Below are 18,796 nucleotides of genomic sequence, written 5' to 3' on the forward strand. Positions count from 1 at the left end.
ACCGGAAGTATTTAATTTCAACACTTCCGGTCTTAATAGAGGGATTAAAAGCGCGTGGAATATATTCTTTGGACATTTAATTGATGACAGAAAACCAATTCTCCCTATCTATTACTATTTTTACTTTATAGCAGCCAACATTAGAACCGGAAGTACTTAAATTCAACCACTTCTGGTTTCAATAGAGGTATTAAAAGTGGGTAGAATATATCTTTTGGATGCTTAATTCATTAGAGAAAACCAATCCTCCATATCTGTTACCGTTTTTACTCTATACCAGTGAACTTTAAAACCGGAAGTATTTAATTTCAACACTTCCGGTTTTAATAGAGGGATTAAAAGTGGGTGGAATATATTCTTTGGACATTTAATTGATGACAGAAAATCAAATCTCCCTATCTATTACTATTTTTACTCTATAGCAGCCAACATTACAACCGGAAGTACTTAAATTCAACCACTTCTGGTTTTAATACAGGGATTAAAAGTGGGTAGAATATATCTTTTGCATGCTTAATTCATTAGAGAAAACCAATCCTCCATATCTGTTACCGTTTTTACTCTATAGCAGTTAACTCTAAAACCGGAAGTATTTAATTTCAACACTTCCGGTTTTAATAGAGGGATTAAAAGTGGGTGGAATATATTCTTTCGACATTTAATTGATGACAGAAAACCAATTCTCCCTATCTATTACTATTTTTACTTTATAGCAGCCAACATTAGAACCGGAAGTACTTAAATTCAACCACTTCTGGTTTTAATAGAGGGATTAAAAGTGGGTAGAATATATCTTTTCGATGCTTAATTCATTAGAGATAACCAATCCTCCATACCTGTTACCGTTTTTACTCTATAGCAGTTAACTCTAAAACCGGAAGTATTTAATTTCAACACTTCCGGTTTTAATAGAGGGATTAAAAGTGGGTGGAATATATTCTTTGGACATTTAATTGATGACAGAAAACCAATTCTCCCTATCTATTACTATTTTTACTTTATAGCAGCCAACATTACAACCGGAAGTACTTAAATTCAACCACTTCTGGTTTTAATAGAGGTATTAAAAGTGGGTAGAATATATCTTTTGGATGCTTAATTCATTAGAGAAAACCAATCCTCCATATCTGTTACCGTTTTTACTCTATACCAGTGAACTTTAAAACCGGAAGTATTTAATTTCAACACTTCCGGTTTTAATAGAGGGATTAAAAGTGGGTGGAATATATTCTTTGGACATTTAATTGATGACAGAAAACCAATTCTCCCTATCTATTACTATTTTTACTTTATAGCAGCCAACATTAGAACCGGAAGTACTTAAATTCAACCACTTCTGGTTTTAATAGAGGGATTAAAAGTGGGTAGAATATATCTTTTCGATGCTTAATTCATTAGAGATAACCAATCCTCCATACCTGTTACCGTTTTTACTCTATAGCAGTTAACTCTAAAACCGGAAGTATTTAATTTCAACACTTCCGGTTTTAATAGAGGGATTAAAAGTGGGTGGAATATATTCTTTGGACATTTAATTGATGACAGAAAACCAATTCTCCCTATCTATTACTATTTTTACTTTATAGCAGCCAACATTACAACCGGAAGTACTTAAATTCAACCACTTCTGGTTTTAATAGAGGGATTAAAAGTGGGTAGAATATATCTTTTCGATGCTTAATTCATTAGAGATAACCAATCCTCCATACCTGTTACCGTTTTTACTCTATAGAAGTTAACTCTAAAACCGGAAGTATTTAATTTCAACACTTCCGGTTTTAATAGAGGGATTAAAAGTGGGTGGAATATATTCTTTGGACATTTAATTGATGACAGAAAACCAATTCTCCCTATCTATTACTATTTTTACTTTATAGCAGCCAACATTACAACCGGAAGTACTTAAATTCAACCACTTCTGGTTTTAATAGAGGTATTAAAAGTGGGTAGAATATATGTTTTGGATGCTTAATTCATTAGAGAAAACCAATCCTCCATATCTGTTACCGTTTTTACTCTATACCAGTGAACTTTAAAACCGGAAGTATTTAATTTCAACACTTCCGGTTTTAATAGAGGGATTAAAAGTGGGTGGAATATATTCTTTGGACATTTAATTGATGACAGAAAACCAATTCTCCCTATCTATTACTATTTTTACTTTATAGCAGCCAACATTAGAACCGGAAGTACTTAAATTCAACCACTTCTGGTTTTAATAGAGGGATTAAAAGTGGGTAGAATATATCTTTTGCATGCTTAATTCATTAGAGAAAACCAATCCTCCATATCTGTTACCGTTTTTACTCTATAGCAGTTAACTCTAAAACCGGAAGTATTTAATTTCAAGACTTCCGGTTTTAATAGAGGGATTAAAAGTGGGTGGAATATATTCTTTCGACATTTAATTGATGACAGAAAACCAATTCTCCCTATCTATTACTATTTTTTCTTTATAGCAGCCAACATTAGAACCGGAAGTACTTAAATTCAACCACTTCTGGTTTTAATAGAGGGATTAAAAGTGGGTAGAATATATCTTTTCGATGCTTAATTCATTAGAGATAACCAATCCTCCATACCTGTTACCGTTTTTACTCTATAGCAGTTAACTCTAAAACCGGAAGTATTTAATTTCAAGACTTCCGGTTTTAATAGAGGGATTAAAAGTGGGTGGAATATATTCTTTGGACATTTAATTGATGACAGAAAACCAATTCTCCCTATCTATTACTATTTTTACTTTATAGCAGCCAACATTACAACCGGAAGTACTTAAATTCAACCACTTCTGGTTTTAATAGAGGTATTAAAAGTGGGTAGAATATATCTTTTGGATGCTTAATTCATTAGAGAAAACCAATCCTCCATATCTGTTACCGTTTTTACTCTATACCAGTGAACTTTAAAACCGGAAGTATTTAATTTCAACACTTCCGGTTTTAATAGAGGGATTAAAAGTGGGTGGAATATATTCTTTGGACATTTAATTGATGACAGAAAACCAATTCTCCCTATCTATTACTATTTTTACTTTATAGCAGCCAACATTAGAACCGGAAGTACTTAAATTCAACCACTTCTAGTTTTAATAGAGGGATTAAAAGTGGGTAGAATATATCTTTTCGATGCTTAATTCATTAGAGATAACCAATCCTCCATACCTGTTACCGTTTTTACTCTATAGCAGTTAACTCTAAAACCGGAAGTATTTAATTTCAACACTTCCGGTTTTAATAGAGGGATTAAAAGTGGGTGGAATATATTCTTTGGACATTTAATTGATGACAGAAAACCAATTCTCCCTATCTATTACTATTTTTACTTTATAGCAGCCAACATTACAACCGGAAGTACTTAAATTCAACCACTTCTGGTTTTAATAGAGGGATTAAAAGTGGGTAGAATATATCTTTTGGATGCTTAATTCATTAGAGAAAACCAATCCTCCATATCTGTTACCGTTTTTACTCTATAGCAGTTAACTCTAAAACCGGAAGTATTTAATTTCAACACTTCCGGTTTTAATAGAGGGATTAAAAGTAGGTGGAATATATTCTTTGGACATTTAATTGATGACACAAAACCAATTCTCCCTATCTATTACTATTTTTACTTTATAGCAGCCAACATTAGAACCGGAAGTACTTAAATTCAACCACTTCTGGTTTTAATAGAGGGATTAAAAGTGGGTAGAATATATCTTTTGGATGCTTAATTCATTAGAGAAAACCAATCCTCCATATCTGTTACCGTTTTTACTCTATAGCAGTTAACTCTAAAACCGGAAGTATTTAATTTCAACACTTCCGGTTTTAATAGAGGGATTAAAAGTAGGTGGAATATATTCTTTGGACATTTAATTGATGACACAAAACCAATTCTCCCTATCTATTACTATTTTTACTTTATAGCAGCCAACATTAGAACCGGAAGTACTTAAATTCAACCACTTCTGGTTTTAATAGAGGGATTAAAAGTGGGTAGAATATATCTTTTGGATGCTTAATTCATTAGAGAAAACCAATCCTCCATATATGTTACCGTTTTTACTCTATACCAGTGAACTTTAAAACCGGAAGTATTTAATTTCAACACTTCCGGTTTTAATAGAGGGATTAAAAGTGGCTGGAATATATTCTTTGGACATTTAATTGATGGCAGAAAACCAATTCTCCCTATCTATTACTATTTTTACTTTATAGCAGCCAACATTAGAACCGGAAGTACTTAAATTCAACCACTTCTGTTTTTAATAGAGGTATTAAAAGTGGGTAGAATATATCTTTTGGATGCTTAATTCATTAGAGAAAACCAATCCTCCATATATGTTACCGTTTTTAATCTATACCAGTGAACTTTAAAACCGGAAGTATTTAATTTCAACACTTCCGGTTTTAATAGAGGGATTAAAATTGGGTGGAATATATTCTTTGGACATTTAATTGATGACAGAAAACCAATTCTCCCTATCTATTACTATTTTTACTTTATAGCAGCCAACATTACAACCGGAAGTACTTAAATTCAACCACTTCTGGTTTTAATAGAGGGATTAAAAGTGGGTAGAATACATCTCTTGGATGCTTAATTCATTAGAGAAAACCAATCCTCCATATCTGTTACCGTTTTTACTCTATAGCAGTTAACTCTAAAACCGGAAGTATTTAATTTCAACACTTCCGGTTTTAATAGAGGGATTAAAAGTGGGTGGAATATATTCTTTGGACATTTAATTGATGACAGAAAATCAAATCTCCCTATCTATTACTATTTTTACTTTATAGCAGCCAACATTAGAACCGGAAGTACTTAAATTCAACCACTTCTGGTTTTAATAGAGGGACTAAAAGTGGGTAGAATATATCTTTTGCATGCTTAATTCACTAGAGAAAACCAATCCTCCATATCTGTTACCGTTTTTACTCTGTAGCAGTTAACTCTAAAACCGGAAGTATTTAATTTCAAGACTTCCGGTTTTAATAGAGGGATTAAAAGTGGGTGGAATATATTCTTTGGACATTTAATTAATGACAGAAAACCAATTCTCCCTATCTATTACTATTTTTACTTTATAGCAGCCAACATTAGAACCGGAAGTACTTAAATTCAACCACTTCTGGTTTTAATGGAGGGATTAAAAGTGGGTAGAATATATCTTTTGCATGCTTTATTCATTAGAGAAAACCAATCCTCCATATCTGTTACCGTTTTTACTCTATACCAGTGAACTTTAAAACCGGAAGTATTTAATTTCAACACTTCCGGTTTTAATAGAGGGATTAAAAGTGGGTGGAATATATTCTTTGGACATTTAATTGATGACACAAAACCAATTCTCCCTATCTATTACTATTTTTACTTTATAGCAGCCAACATTACAACCGGAAGTACTTAAATTCAACCACTTCTGGTTTTAATAGAGGGATTAAAAGTGGGTAGAATATATCTTTTGCATGCTTAATTCATTAGAGAAAACCAATCCTCCATACCTGTTACCGTTTTTACTCTATAGCAGTTAACTCTAAAACCGGAAGTATTTAATTTCAACACTTCCGGTTTTAATAGAGGGATTAAAAGTGGGTGGAATATATTCTTTGGACATTTAATTGATGACAGAAAACCAATTCTCCCTATCTATTACTATTTTTACTTTATAGCAGCCAACATTAGAACCGGAAGTACTTAAATTCAACCACTTCTGGTTTTAATAGAGGGATTAAAAGTGGGTAGAATATATCTTTTGGATGCTTAATTCATTAGAGAAAACCAATCCTCCATATCTGTTACCGTTTTTACTCTATAGCAGTTAACTCTAAAACCGGAAGTATTTAATTTCAACACTTCCGGTTTTAATAGAGGGATTAAAAGTAGGTGGAATATATTCTTTGGACATTTAATTGATGACACAAAACCAATTCTCCCTATCTATTACTATTTTTACTTTATAGCAGCCAACATTAGAACCGGAAGTACTTAAATTCAACCACTTCTGGTTTTAATAGAGGGATTAAAAGTGGGTAGAATATATCTTTTGGATGCTTAATTCATTAGAGAAAACCAATCCTCCATATATGTTACCGTTTTTACTCTATACCAGTGAACTTTAAAACCGGAAGTATTTAATTTCAACACTTCCGGTTTTAATAGAGGGATTAAAAGTGGCTGGAATATATTCTTTGGACATTTAATTGATGGCAGAAAACCAATTCTCCCTATCTATTACTATTTTTACTTTATAGCAGCCAACATTAGAACCGGAAGTACTTAAATTCAACCACTTCTGTTTTTAATAGAGGTATTAAAAGTGGGTAGAATATATCTTTTGGATGCTTAATTCATTAGAGAAAACCAATCCTCCATATATGTTACCGTTTTTAATCTATACCAGTGAACTTTAAAACCGGAAGTATTTAATTTCAACACTTCCGGTTTTAATAGAGGGATTAAAATTGGGTGGAATATATTCTTTGGACATTTAATTGATGACAGAAAACCAATTCTCCCTATCTATTACTATTTTTACTTTATAGCAGCCAACATTACAACCGGAAGTACTTAAATTCAACCACTTCTGGTTTTAATAGAGGGATTAAAAGTGGGTAGAATACATCTCTTGGATGCTTAATTCATTAGAGAAAACCAATCCTCCATATCTGTTACCGTTTTTACTCTATAGCAGTTAACTCTAAAACCGGAAGTATTTAATTTCAACACTTCCGGTTTTAATAGAGGGATTAAAAGTGGGTGGAATATATTCTTTGGACATTTAATTGATGACAGAAAATCAAATCTCCCTATCTATTACTATTTTTACTTTATAGCAGCCAACATTAGAACCGGAAGTACTTAAATTCAACCACTTCTGGTTTTAATAGAGGGACTAAAAGTGGGTAGAATATATCTTTTGCATGCTTAATTCACTAGAGAAAACCAATCCTCCATATCTGTTACCGTTTTTACTCTGTAGCAGTTAACTCTAAAACCGGAAGTATTTAATTTCAAGACTTCCGGTTTTAATAGAGGGATTAAAAGTGGGTGGAATATATTCTTTGGACATTTAATTAATGACAGAAAACCAATTCTCCCTATCTATTACTATTTTTACTTTATAGCAGCCAACATTAGAACCGGAAGTACTTAAATTCAACCACTTCTGGTTTTAATGGAGGGATTAAAAGTGGGTAGAATATATCTTTTGCATGCTTTATTCATTAGAGAAAACCAATCCTCCATATCTGTTACCGTTTTTACTCTATACCAGTGAACTTTAAAACCGGAAGTATTTAATTTCAACACTTCCGGTTTTAATAGAGGGATTAAAAGTGGGTGGAATATATTCTTTGGACATTTAATTGATGACACAAAACCAATTCTCCCTATCTATTACTATTTTTACTTTATAGCAGCCAACATTACAACCGGAAGTACTTAAATTCAACCACTTCTGGTTTTAATAGAGGGATTAAAAGTGGGTAGAATATATCTTTTGCATGCTTAATTCATTAGAGAAAACCAATCCTCCATACCTGTTACCGTTTTTACTCTATAGCAGTTAACTCTAAAACCGGAAGTATTTAATTTCAACACTTCCGGTTTTAATAGAGGGATTAAAAGTGGGTGGAATATATTCTTTGGACATTTAATTGATGACAGAAAACCAATTCTCCCTATGTATTACTATTTTTACTTAATAGCAGCCAACATTAGAACCGGAAGTACTTAAATTCAACCACTTCTGGTTTTAATAGAGGGATTAAAAGTGGGTAGAATATATCTTTTGTATGCTTAATTCATTAGAGAAAACCAATCCTCCATATATGTTACCGTTTTTACTCTATACCAGTGAACTTTAAAACCGGAAGTATTTAATTTCAACACTTCCGGTTTTAATAGAGGGATTAAAAGTGGGTGGAATATATTCTTTGGACATTTAATTGATGACAGAAAACCAATTCTCCCTATCTATTACTATTTTTACTTTATAGCAGCCAACATTAGAACCGGAAGTACTTAAATTCAACCACTTCTGGTTTCAATAGAGGTATTAAAAGTGGGTAGAATATATCTTTTGGATGCTTAATTCATTAGAGAAAACCAATCCTCCATATCTGTTACCGTTTTTACTCTATACCAGTGAACTTTAAAACCGGAAGTATTTAATTTCAACACTTCCGGTTTTAATAGAGGGATTAAAAGTGGGTGGAATATATTCTTTGGACATTTAATTGATGACAGAAAACCAATTCTCCCTATCTATTACTATTTTTACTTTATAGCAGCCAACATTAGAACCGGAAGTACTTAAATTCAACCACTTCTGGTTTTAATAGAGGTGTTAGAAGTTGGTAGAATATATCTTTTGGATGCTTAATTCATTAGAGAAAACCAATCCTCCATATCTGTTACCGTTTTTACTCTATAGCAGTTAACTCTAAAACCGGAAGTATTTAATTTCAACACTTCCGGTTTTAATAGAGGGATTAAAAGTGGGTGGAATATATTCTTTGGACATTTAATTGATGACAGAAAACCAATTCTCCCTATCTATTACTATTTTTACTTTATAGCAGCCAACGTTACAACCGGAAGTACTTAAATTCAACCACTTCTGGTTTTAATAGAGGTATTAAAAGTGGGTAGAATATATCTTTTGGATGCTTAATTCATTAGAGAAAACCAATCCTCCATATCTGTTACCGTTTTTACTCTATACCAGTGAACTTTAAAACCGGAAGTATTTAATTTCAACACTTCCGGTTTTAATAGAGGGATTAAAAGTGGGTGGAATATATTCTTTGGACATTTAATTGATGACAGAAAACCAATTCTCCCTATCTATTACTATTTTTACTTTATAGCAGCCAACATTAGAACCGGAAGTACTTAAATTCAACCACTTCTAGTTTTAATAGAGGGATTAAAAGTGGGTAGAATATATCTTTTCGATGCTTAATTCATTAGAGATAACCAATCCTCCATACCTGTTACCGTTTTTACTCTATAGCAGTTAACTCTAAAACCGGAAGTATTTAATTTCAACACTTCCGGTTTTAATAGAGGGATTAAAAGTGGGTGGAATATATTCTTTGGACATTTAATTGATGACAGAAAACCAATTCTCCCTATCTATTACTATTTTTACTTTATAGCAGCCAACATTACAACCGGAAGTACTTAAATTCAACCACTTCTGGTTTTAATAGAGGGATTAAAAGTGGGTAGAATATATCTTTTGGATGCTTAATTCATTAGAGAAAACCAATCCTCCATATCTGTTACCGTTTTTACTCTATAGCAGTTAACTCTAAAACCGGAAGTATTTAATTTCAACACTTCCGGTTTTAATAGAGGGATTAAAAGTAGGTGGAATATATTCTTTGGACATTTAATTGATGACAGAAAACCAATTCTCCCTATCTATTACTATTTTTACTTTATAGCAGCCAACATTAGAACCGGAAGTACTTAAATTCAACCACTTCTGGTTTTAATAGAGGGATTAAAAGTGGGTAGAATATATCTTTTGCATGCTTAATTCATTAGAGAAAACCAATCCTCCATATCTGTTACCGTTTTTACTCTATAGCAGTTAACTCTAAAACCGGAAGTATTTAATTTCAACACTTCCGGTTTTAATAGAGGGATTAAAAGTGGGTGGAATATATTCTTTGGACATTTAATTGATGACAGAAAACCAATTCTCCCTATCTATTACTATTTTTACTTTATAGCAGCCAACATTAGAACCGGAAGTACTTAAATTCAACCACTTCCGGTTTTAATAGAGGTAATAAAAGTGGGCGGAATATATCTTTTGGATGCTTAATTCATTAGCGAAAACCAATCCTCCATATCTGTTACCGTTTTTACTCTATACCAGTGAACTTTAAAACCGGAAGTATTTAATTTCAACACTACCGGTTTTAATAGAGGGATTAAAAGTAGGTGGAATATATTCTTTGGACATTTAATTAATGACAGAAAACCAATTCTCCCTATCTATTACTATTTTTACTTTATAGCAGCCAACATTACAACCGGAAGTACTTAAATTCAACCACTTCTGGTTTTAATAGAGGGATTAAAAGTGGGTAGAATATATCTTTTGGATGCTTAATTCATTAGAGAAAACCAATCCTCCATATATGTTACCGTTTTTACTCTATACCAGTGAACTTTAAAACCGGAAGTATTTAATTTCAACACTTCCGGTTTTAATAGAGGGATTAAAAGTGGCTGGAATATATTCTTTGGACATTTAATTGATGGCAGAAAACCAATTCTCCCTATCTATTACTATTTTTACTTTATAGCAGCCAACATTAGAACCGGAAGTACTTAAATTCAACCACTTCTGTTTTTAATAGAGGTATTAAAAGTGGGTAGAATATATCTTTTGGATGCTTAATTCATTAGAGAAAACCAATCCTCCATATATGTTACCGTTTTTAATCTATACCAGTGAACTTTAAAACCGGAAGTATTTAATTTCAACACTTCCGGTTTTAATAGAGGGATTAAAATTGGGTGGAATATATTCTTTGGACATTTAATTGATGACAGAAAACCAATTCTCCCTATCTATTACTATTTTTACTTTATAGCAGCCAACATTACAACCGGAAGTACTTAAATTCAACCACTTCTGGTTTTAATAGAGGGATTAAAAGTGGGTAGAATACATCTCTTGGATGCTTAATTCATTAGAGAAAACCAATCCTCCATATCTGTTACCGTTTTTACTCTATAGCAGTTAACTCTAAAACCGGAAGTATTTAATTTCAACACTTCCGGTTTTAATAGAGGGATTAAAAGTGGGTGGAATATATTCTTTGGACATTTAATTGATGACAGAAAATCAAATCTCCCTATCTATTACTATTTTTACTTTATAGCAGCCAACATTAGAACCGGAAGTACTTAAATTCAACCACTTCTGGTTTTAATAGAGGGACTAAAAGTGGGTAGAATATATCTTTTGCATGCTTAATTCACTAGAGAAAACCAATCCTCCATATCTGTTACCGTTTTTACTCTGTAGCAGTTAACTCTAAAACCGGAAGTATTTAATTTCAAGACTTCCGGTTTTAATAGAGGGATTAAAAGTGGGTGGAATATATTCTTTGGACATTTATTTAATGACAGAAAACCAATTCTCCCTATCTATTACTATTTTTACTTTATAGCAGCCAACATTAGAACCGGAAGTACTTAAATTCAACCACTTCTGGTTTTAATGGAGGGATTAAAAGTGGGTAGAATATATCTTTTGCATGCTTTATTCATTAGAGAAAACCAATCCTCCATATCTGTTACCGTTTTTACTCTATACCAGTGAACTTTAAAACCGGAAGTATTTAATTTCAACACTTCCGGTTTTAATAGAGGGATTAAAAGTGGGTGGAATATATTCTTTGGACATTTAATTGATGACACAAAACCAATTCTCCCTATCTATTACTATTTTTACTTTATAGCAGCCAACATTACAACCGGAAGTACTTAAATTCAACCACTTCTGGTTTTAATAGAGGGATTAAAAGTGGGTAGAATATATCTTTTGCATGCTTAATTCATTAGAGAAAACCAATCCTCCATACCTGTTACCGTTTTTACTCTATAGCAGTTAACTCTAAAACCGGAAGTATTTAATTTCAACACTTCCGGTTTTAATAGAGGGATTAAAAGTGGGTGGAATATATTCTTTGGACATTTAATTGATGACAGAAAACCAATTCTCCCTATGTATTACTATTTTTACTTAATAGCAGCCAACATTAGAACCGGAAGTACTTAAATTCAACCACTTCTGGTTTTAATAGAGGGATTAAAAGTGGGTAGAATATATCTTTTGTATGCTTAATTCATTAGAGAAAACCAATCCTCCATATATGTTACCGTTTTTACTCTATACCAGTGAACTTTAAAACCGGAAGTATTTAATTTCAACACTTCCGGTTTTAATAGAGGGATTAAAAGTGGGTGGAATATATTCTTTGGACATTTAATTGATGACAGAAAACCAATTCTCCCTATCTATTACTATTTTTACTTTATAGCAGCCAACATTAGAACCGGAAGTACTTAAATTCAACCACTTCTGGTTTCAATAGAGGTATTAAAAGTGGGTAGAATATATCTTTTGGATGCTTAATTCATTAGAGAAAACCAATCCTCCATATATGTTACCGTTTTTACTCTATACCAGTGAACTTTAAAACCGGAAGTATTTAATTTCAACACTTCCGGTTTTAATAGAGGGATTAAAAGTGGGTGGAATATATTCTTTGGACATTTAATTGATGACAGAAAACCAATTCTCCCTATCTATTACTATTTTTACTTTATAGCAGCCAACATTAGAACCGGAAGTACTTAAATTCAACCACTTCTGGTTTTAATAGAGGTGTTAGAAGTTGGTAGAATATATCTTTTGGATGCTTAATTCATTAGAGAAAACCAATCCTCCATATCTGTTACCGTTTTTACTCTATAGCAGTTAACTCTAAAACCGGAAGTATTTAATTTCAACACTTCCGGTTTTAATAGAGGGATTAAAAGTGGGTGGAATATATTCTTTGGACATTTAATTGATGACAGAAAACCAATTCTCCCTATCTATTACTATTTTTACTTTATAGCAGCCAACGTTACAACCGGAAGTACTTAAATTCAACCACTTCTGGTTTTAATAGAGGGATTAAAAGTGGGTAGAATATATCCTTTGCATGCTTAATTCATTAGAGAAAACCAATCCTCCATATCTGTTACCGTTTTTACTCTATAGCAGTTAACTCTAAAACCGGAAGTATTTAATTTCAACACTTCCGGTTTTAATAGAGGGATTAAAAGTGGGTGGAATATATTCTTTGGACATTTAATTGATGACAGAAAACCAATTCTCCCTATCTATTACTATTTTTACTTTATAGCAGCCAACATTAGAACCGGAAGTACTTAAGTTCAACCACTTCCGGTTTTAATAGAGGTATTAAAAGTGGGGAGAATATATCTTTTGAATGCTTAATTCATTAGAGAAAACCAATCCTCCATATATTTTACCGTTTTTACTCTATACCAGTGAACTTTAAAACCGGAAATATTTAATTTCAACACTTCCGGTTTTAATAGAGGGATTAAAAGTGGGTGGAATATATTCTTTGGACATTTAATTGATGACAGAAAATCAATTCTCCTTATCTATTACTATTTTTACTTTATTGCAGCCAACATTACAACCGGAAGTACTTGAATTCAACCACTTCTGGTTTTAATAGAGGTATTAAAAGTGGGTAGAATATATCTTTTGGATGCTTAATTCATTAGAGAATACCAATCCTCCATATATGTTACCGTTTTTACTCTATACCAGTGAACTTTAAAACCGGAAGTATTTAATTTCAACACTTCCGGTTTTAATAGAGGGATTAAAAGTGGGTGGAATATATTCTTTGGACATTTAATTGATGACAGAAAACCAATTCTCCCTATCTATTACTATTTTTACTTTATAGCAGCAAACATTAGAACCGGAAGTACTTAAATTCAACCACTTCTGGTTTTAATAGAGGTATTAAGAGTGGGTAGAATATATCTTTTGGATGCTTAATTCATTAGAGAATACCAATCCTCCATATATGTTACCGTTTTTACTCTATACCAGTGAACTTTAAAACCGGAAGTATTTAATTTCAACACTTCCGGTTTTAATAGAGGGATTAAAAGTGAGTGGAATATATTCTTTGGACATTTAATTGATGACAGAAAACCAATTCTCCCTATCTATTACTATTTTTACTTTATAGCAGCCAACATTAGAACCGGAAGTACTTAAATTCAACCACTTCTGGTTTTAATAGAGGGATTAAAAGTGGGTAGAATATATCTTTTGTATGCTTAATTCATTAGAGAAAACCAATCCTCCATATATGTTACCGTTTTTACTCTATACCAGTGAACTTTAAAACCGGAAGTATTTAATTTCAACACTTCCGGTTTTAATAGAGGGATTAAAAGTGGGTGGAATATATTCTTTGGACATTTAATTGATGACAGAAAACCAATTCTCCCTATGTATTACTATTTTTACTTTATAGCAGCCAACATTAGAACCGGAAGTACTTAAATTCAACCACTTCTGGTTTTAATAGAGGGATTAAAAGTGGGTAGAATATATCTTTTGTATGCTTAATTCATTAGAGAAAACCAATCCTCCATATATGTTACCGTTTTTACTCTATACCAGTGAACTTTAAAACCGGAAGTATTTAATTTCAACACTTCCGGTTTTAATAGAGGGATTAAAAGTGGGTGGAATATATTCTTTGGACATTTAGTTGATGACTGAAAACCAATTCTCCCTATCTATTACTATTTTTACTTTATAGCAGCCAACATTATGTAATGCCCCACCTTCGGTGATGTCATTACATATCTTAGATGCTCATTGGTTGTTAATAGTTATTTATTGTTATTATTATGTTTGAAAGTTGAATTACATAGTCTGAACGTATTTTACAAAATTACTGCTTGCCGACATATTCTAGATCTGCACGAAACGAAACATTCGATTTATTGGCAACAACAACCTTATTTTCTACGCCTGAAAGCAAAATTCTTAAGAAGAAAAAGAAGAAAAATACATAATTTGACTTATAACAAAATGTATTGAAGTGTAAGATCTAAATATGAGAGTTAATAATATGGAGGGTTAATCCAATAAACCCACTCTGGGTTCTCAAATGCTTGCCCATCCTTCCGATTTTAAGATTATGTTCTGATTTTGATTTCATCCACGTCAAAATTACAAGTGAATATGATGGATTATCTGTATGTATGCTGTTTAACGTTTGTCCATAGAACATCAACATGGCTGTGACTCCTGGTTATTGCTCACAAATAGGTAGTAAGAAGTTATTGAAAGTTGTGGATGCTCATTCATGTCCAGATTTACTTATCAGCTATTAGTGGAATATGTATGTATTATATTGAAGTTTATAGAAATGAACACTGGTACATGTTAATTTGAAATCAGCGTTGAGATTGGATATTCCCATTTGTTGATGCTACGGTTGAGGTATGGTTTCATTGATAAATATAATAAAGAATAATTATAATGAAATACAAAGGTAATTTAAAATATGAGTAATAATAATAATAAGAAGAAAGATTAATGTCGAATTGTAAGTAATGCTACGGGAATAAAATAATAGATAAAATGAAATATTAAGTTATAAAATAAAGTTATAAAAATAAAGATATATGCAACTGTATACTCACCGAACATCCAACATAATTAATCATAACTGATTATAATATCCAAGTACTAGTATTCATTCTTATAGTCTAAATATAAATACTTTCAGTTGAATTCAAATGCTCCAAATACAAATATGGAAAAAATATGCAATAACACGAAGACATCAATCCACTACTATCTGTAATAACAACAGACTTACTTACTTTGGAAATATAATAAGGAAAGTACTAATCTGAAGACCAAGATACATCATCACCTCTGGAATGTCGAACTCGAGGATGAGAGAAAATAATATAAAATGTTATTTATGTACAGATAATTTATTTATATATGCTATACTATATTATTTATTACCCTGTTTCAATTTTCAGTTTTTGGTCTATTAATATTTTAAATGCCAATTAACACCTTGTTTACTTTTATGATTATAGTAATTAGTTAAACTACCGTCCTCCATAAATATCGATTCCTTGAGTAGAATGTTTTTCCACTCCGAATCTGGAAAGCGTTATCTGTTTTGTGTTAATGTTTCTGGAGCTGCTCTCCAGATGGCGACCCATATATAGAACCGCGCAGAAGAAGAAAGAGATATAAAAGTACTTAAATTCAATCACTTCTGGTTTCAATAGAGGTATTAAAAGTGGGTAGAATATATCTTTTGGATGCTTAATTCATTAGAGAAAACCAATCCTCCATATATGTTACCGTTTTTACTCTATACCAGTGAACTTTACAACCGGAAGTATTTAATTTCAACACTTCCGGTTTTAATAGAGGGATTAAAAGTGGGTGGAATATATTCTTTGGACATTTAATTGATGACAGAAAACCAATTCTCCCTATCTATTACTATTTTTACTTTATAGCAGCCAACATTAGAACCGGAAGTACTTAAATTCAACCACTTCTGGTTTTAATAGAGGTATTAAAAGTGGGTAGAATATATCTTTTGTATGCTTAATTCATTAGAGAAAACCAATCCTCCATATATGTTACCGTTTTTACTCTATACCAGTGAACTTTAAAACCGGAAGTATTTAATTTCAACACTTCCGGTTTTAATAGAGGGATTAAAAGTGGGTGGAATATATTCTTTCGACATTTAATTGATGACAGAAAACCAATTCTCCCTATCTATTACTATTTTTACTTTATAGCAGCCAACATTAGAACCGGAAGTACTTAAATTCAACCACTTCTGGTTTTAATAGAGGTATTAAAAGTGGGTAGAATATATCTTTTGGATGCTTAATTCATTAGAGAATACCAATCCTCCATATATGTTACCGTTTTTACTCTATACCAGTGAACTTTAAAACCGGAAGTATTTAATTTCAACACTTCCGGTTTTAATAGAGGGATTAAAAGTGAGTGGAATATATTCTTTGGACATTTAATTGATGACAGAAAACCAATTCTCCCTATCTATTACTATTTTTACTTTATAGCAGCCAACATTAGAACCGGAAGTACTTAAATTCAACCACTTCTGGTTTTAATAGAGGGATTAAAAGTGGGTAGAATATATCTTTTGTATGCTTAATTCATTAGAGAAAACCAATCCTCCATATATGTTACCGTTTTTACTCTATACCAGTGAACTTTAAAACCGGAAGTATTTAATTTCAACACTTCCGGTTTTAATAGAGGGATTAAAAGTGGGTGGAATATATTCTTTGGACATTTAATTGATGACAGAAAACCAATTCTCCCTATGTATTACTATTTTTACTTTATAGCAGCCAACATTAGAACCGGAAGTACTTAAATTCAACCACTTCTGGTTTTAATAGAGGGATTAAAAGTGGGTAGAATATATCTTTTGTATGCTTAATTCATTAGAGAAAACCAATCCTCCATATATGTTACCGTTTTTACTCTATACCAGTGAACTTTAAAACCGGAAGTATTTAATTTCAACACTTCCGGTTTTAATAGAGGGATTAAAAGTGGGTGGAATATATTCTTTGGACATTTAGTTGATGACTGAAAACCAATTCTCCCTATCTATTACTATTTTTACTTTATAGCAGCCAACATTATGTAATGCCCCACCTTCGGTGATGTCATTACATATCTTAGATGCTCATTGGTTGTTAATAGTTATTTATTGTTATTATTATGTTTGAAAGTTGAATTACATAGTCTGAACGTATTTTACAAAATTACTGCTTGCCGACATATTCTAGATCTGCACGAAACGAAACATTCGATTTATTGGCAACAACAACCTTATTTTCTACGCCTGAAAGCAAAATTCTTAAGAAGAAAAAGAAGAAAAATACATAATTTGACTTATAACAAAATGTATTGAAGTGTAAGATCTAAATATGAGAGTTAATAATATGGAGGGTTAATCCAATAAACCCACTCTGGGTTCTCAAATGCTTGCCCTCCTTCCGATTTTAAGATTATGTTCTGATTTTGATTTCATCCACGTCAAAATTACAAGTGAATATGATGGATTATCTGTATGTATGCTGTTTAACGTTTGTCCATAGAACATCAACATGGCTGTGACTCCTGGTTATTGCTCACAAATAGGTAGTAAGAAGTTATTGAAAGTTGTGGATGCTCATTCATGTCCAGATTTACTTATCAGCTATTAGTGGAATATGTATGTATTATATTGAAGTTTATAGAAATGAACACTGGTACATGTTAATTTGAAATCAGCGTTGAGATTGGATATTCCCATTTGTTGATGCTACGGTTGAGGTATGGTTTCATTGATAAATATAATAAAGAATAATTATAATGAAATACAAAGGTAATTTAAAATATGAGTAATAATAATAATAAGAAGAAAGATTAATGTCGAATTGTAAGTAATGCTACGGGAATAAAATAATAGATAAAATGAAATATTAAGTTATAAAATAAAGTTATAAAAATAAAGATATATGCAACTGTATACTCACCGAACATCCAACATAATTAATCATAACTGATTATAATATCCAAGTACTAGTATTCATTCTTATAGTCTAAATATAAATACATTCAGTTGAATTCAAATGCTCCAAATACAAATATGGAAAAAATATGCAATAACACGAAGACATCAATCCACTACTATCTGTAATAACAACAGACTTACTTACTTTGGAAATATAATAAGGAAAGTACTAATCTGAAGACCAAGATACATCATCACCTCTGGAATGTCGAACTCGAGGATGAGAGAAAATAATATAAAATGTTATTTATGTACAGATAATTTATTTATATATGCTATACTATATTATTTATTACCCTGTTTCAATTTTCAGTTTTTGGTCTATTAATATTTTAAATGCCAATTAACACCTTGTTTACTTTTATGATTATAGTAATTAGTTAAACTACCGTCCTCCATAAATATCGATTCCTTGAGTAGAATGTTTTTCCACTCCGAATCTGGAAAGCGTTATCTGTTTTGTGTTAATGTTTCTGGAGCTGCTCTCCAGATGGCGACCCATATATAGAACCGCGCAGAAGAAGAAAGAGATATAAAAGTACTTAAATTCAATCACTTCTGGTTTCAATAGAGGT

The sequence above is a fragment of the Thermobia domestica genome, chromosome 17, assembly GCF_964235325.1.
Source record: "Thermobia domestica chromosome 17, izTheDome1.hap1.1, whole genome shotgun sequence".
Lineage (NCBI taxonomy): Eukaryota > Metazoa > Arthropoda > Insecta > Zygentoma > Lepismatidae > Thermobia > Thermobia domestica.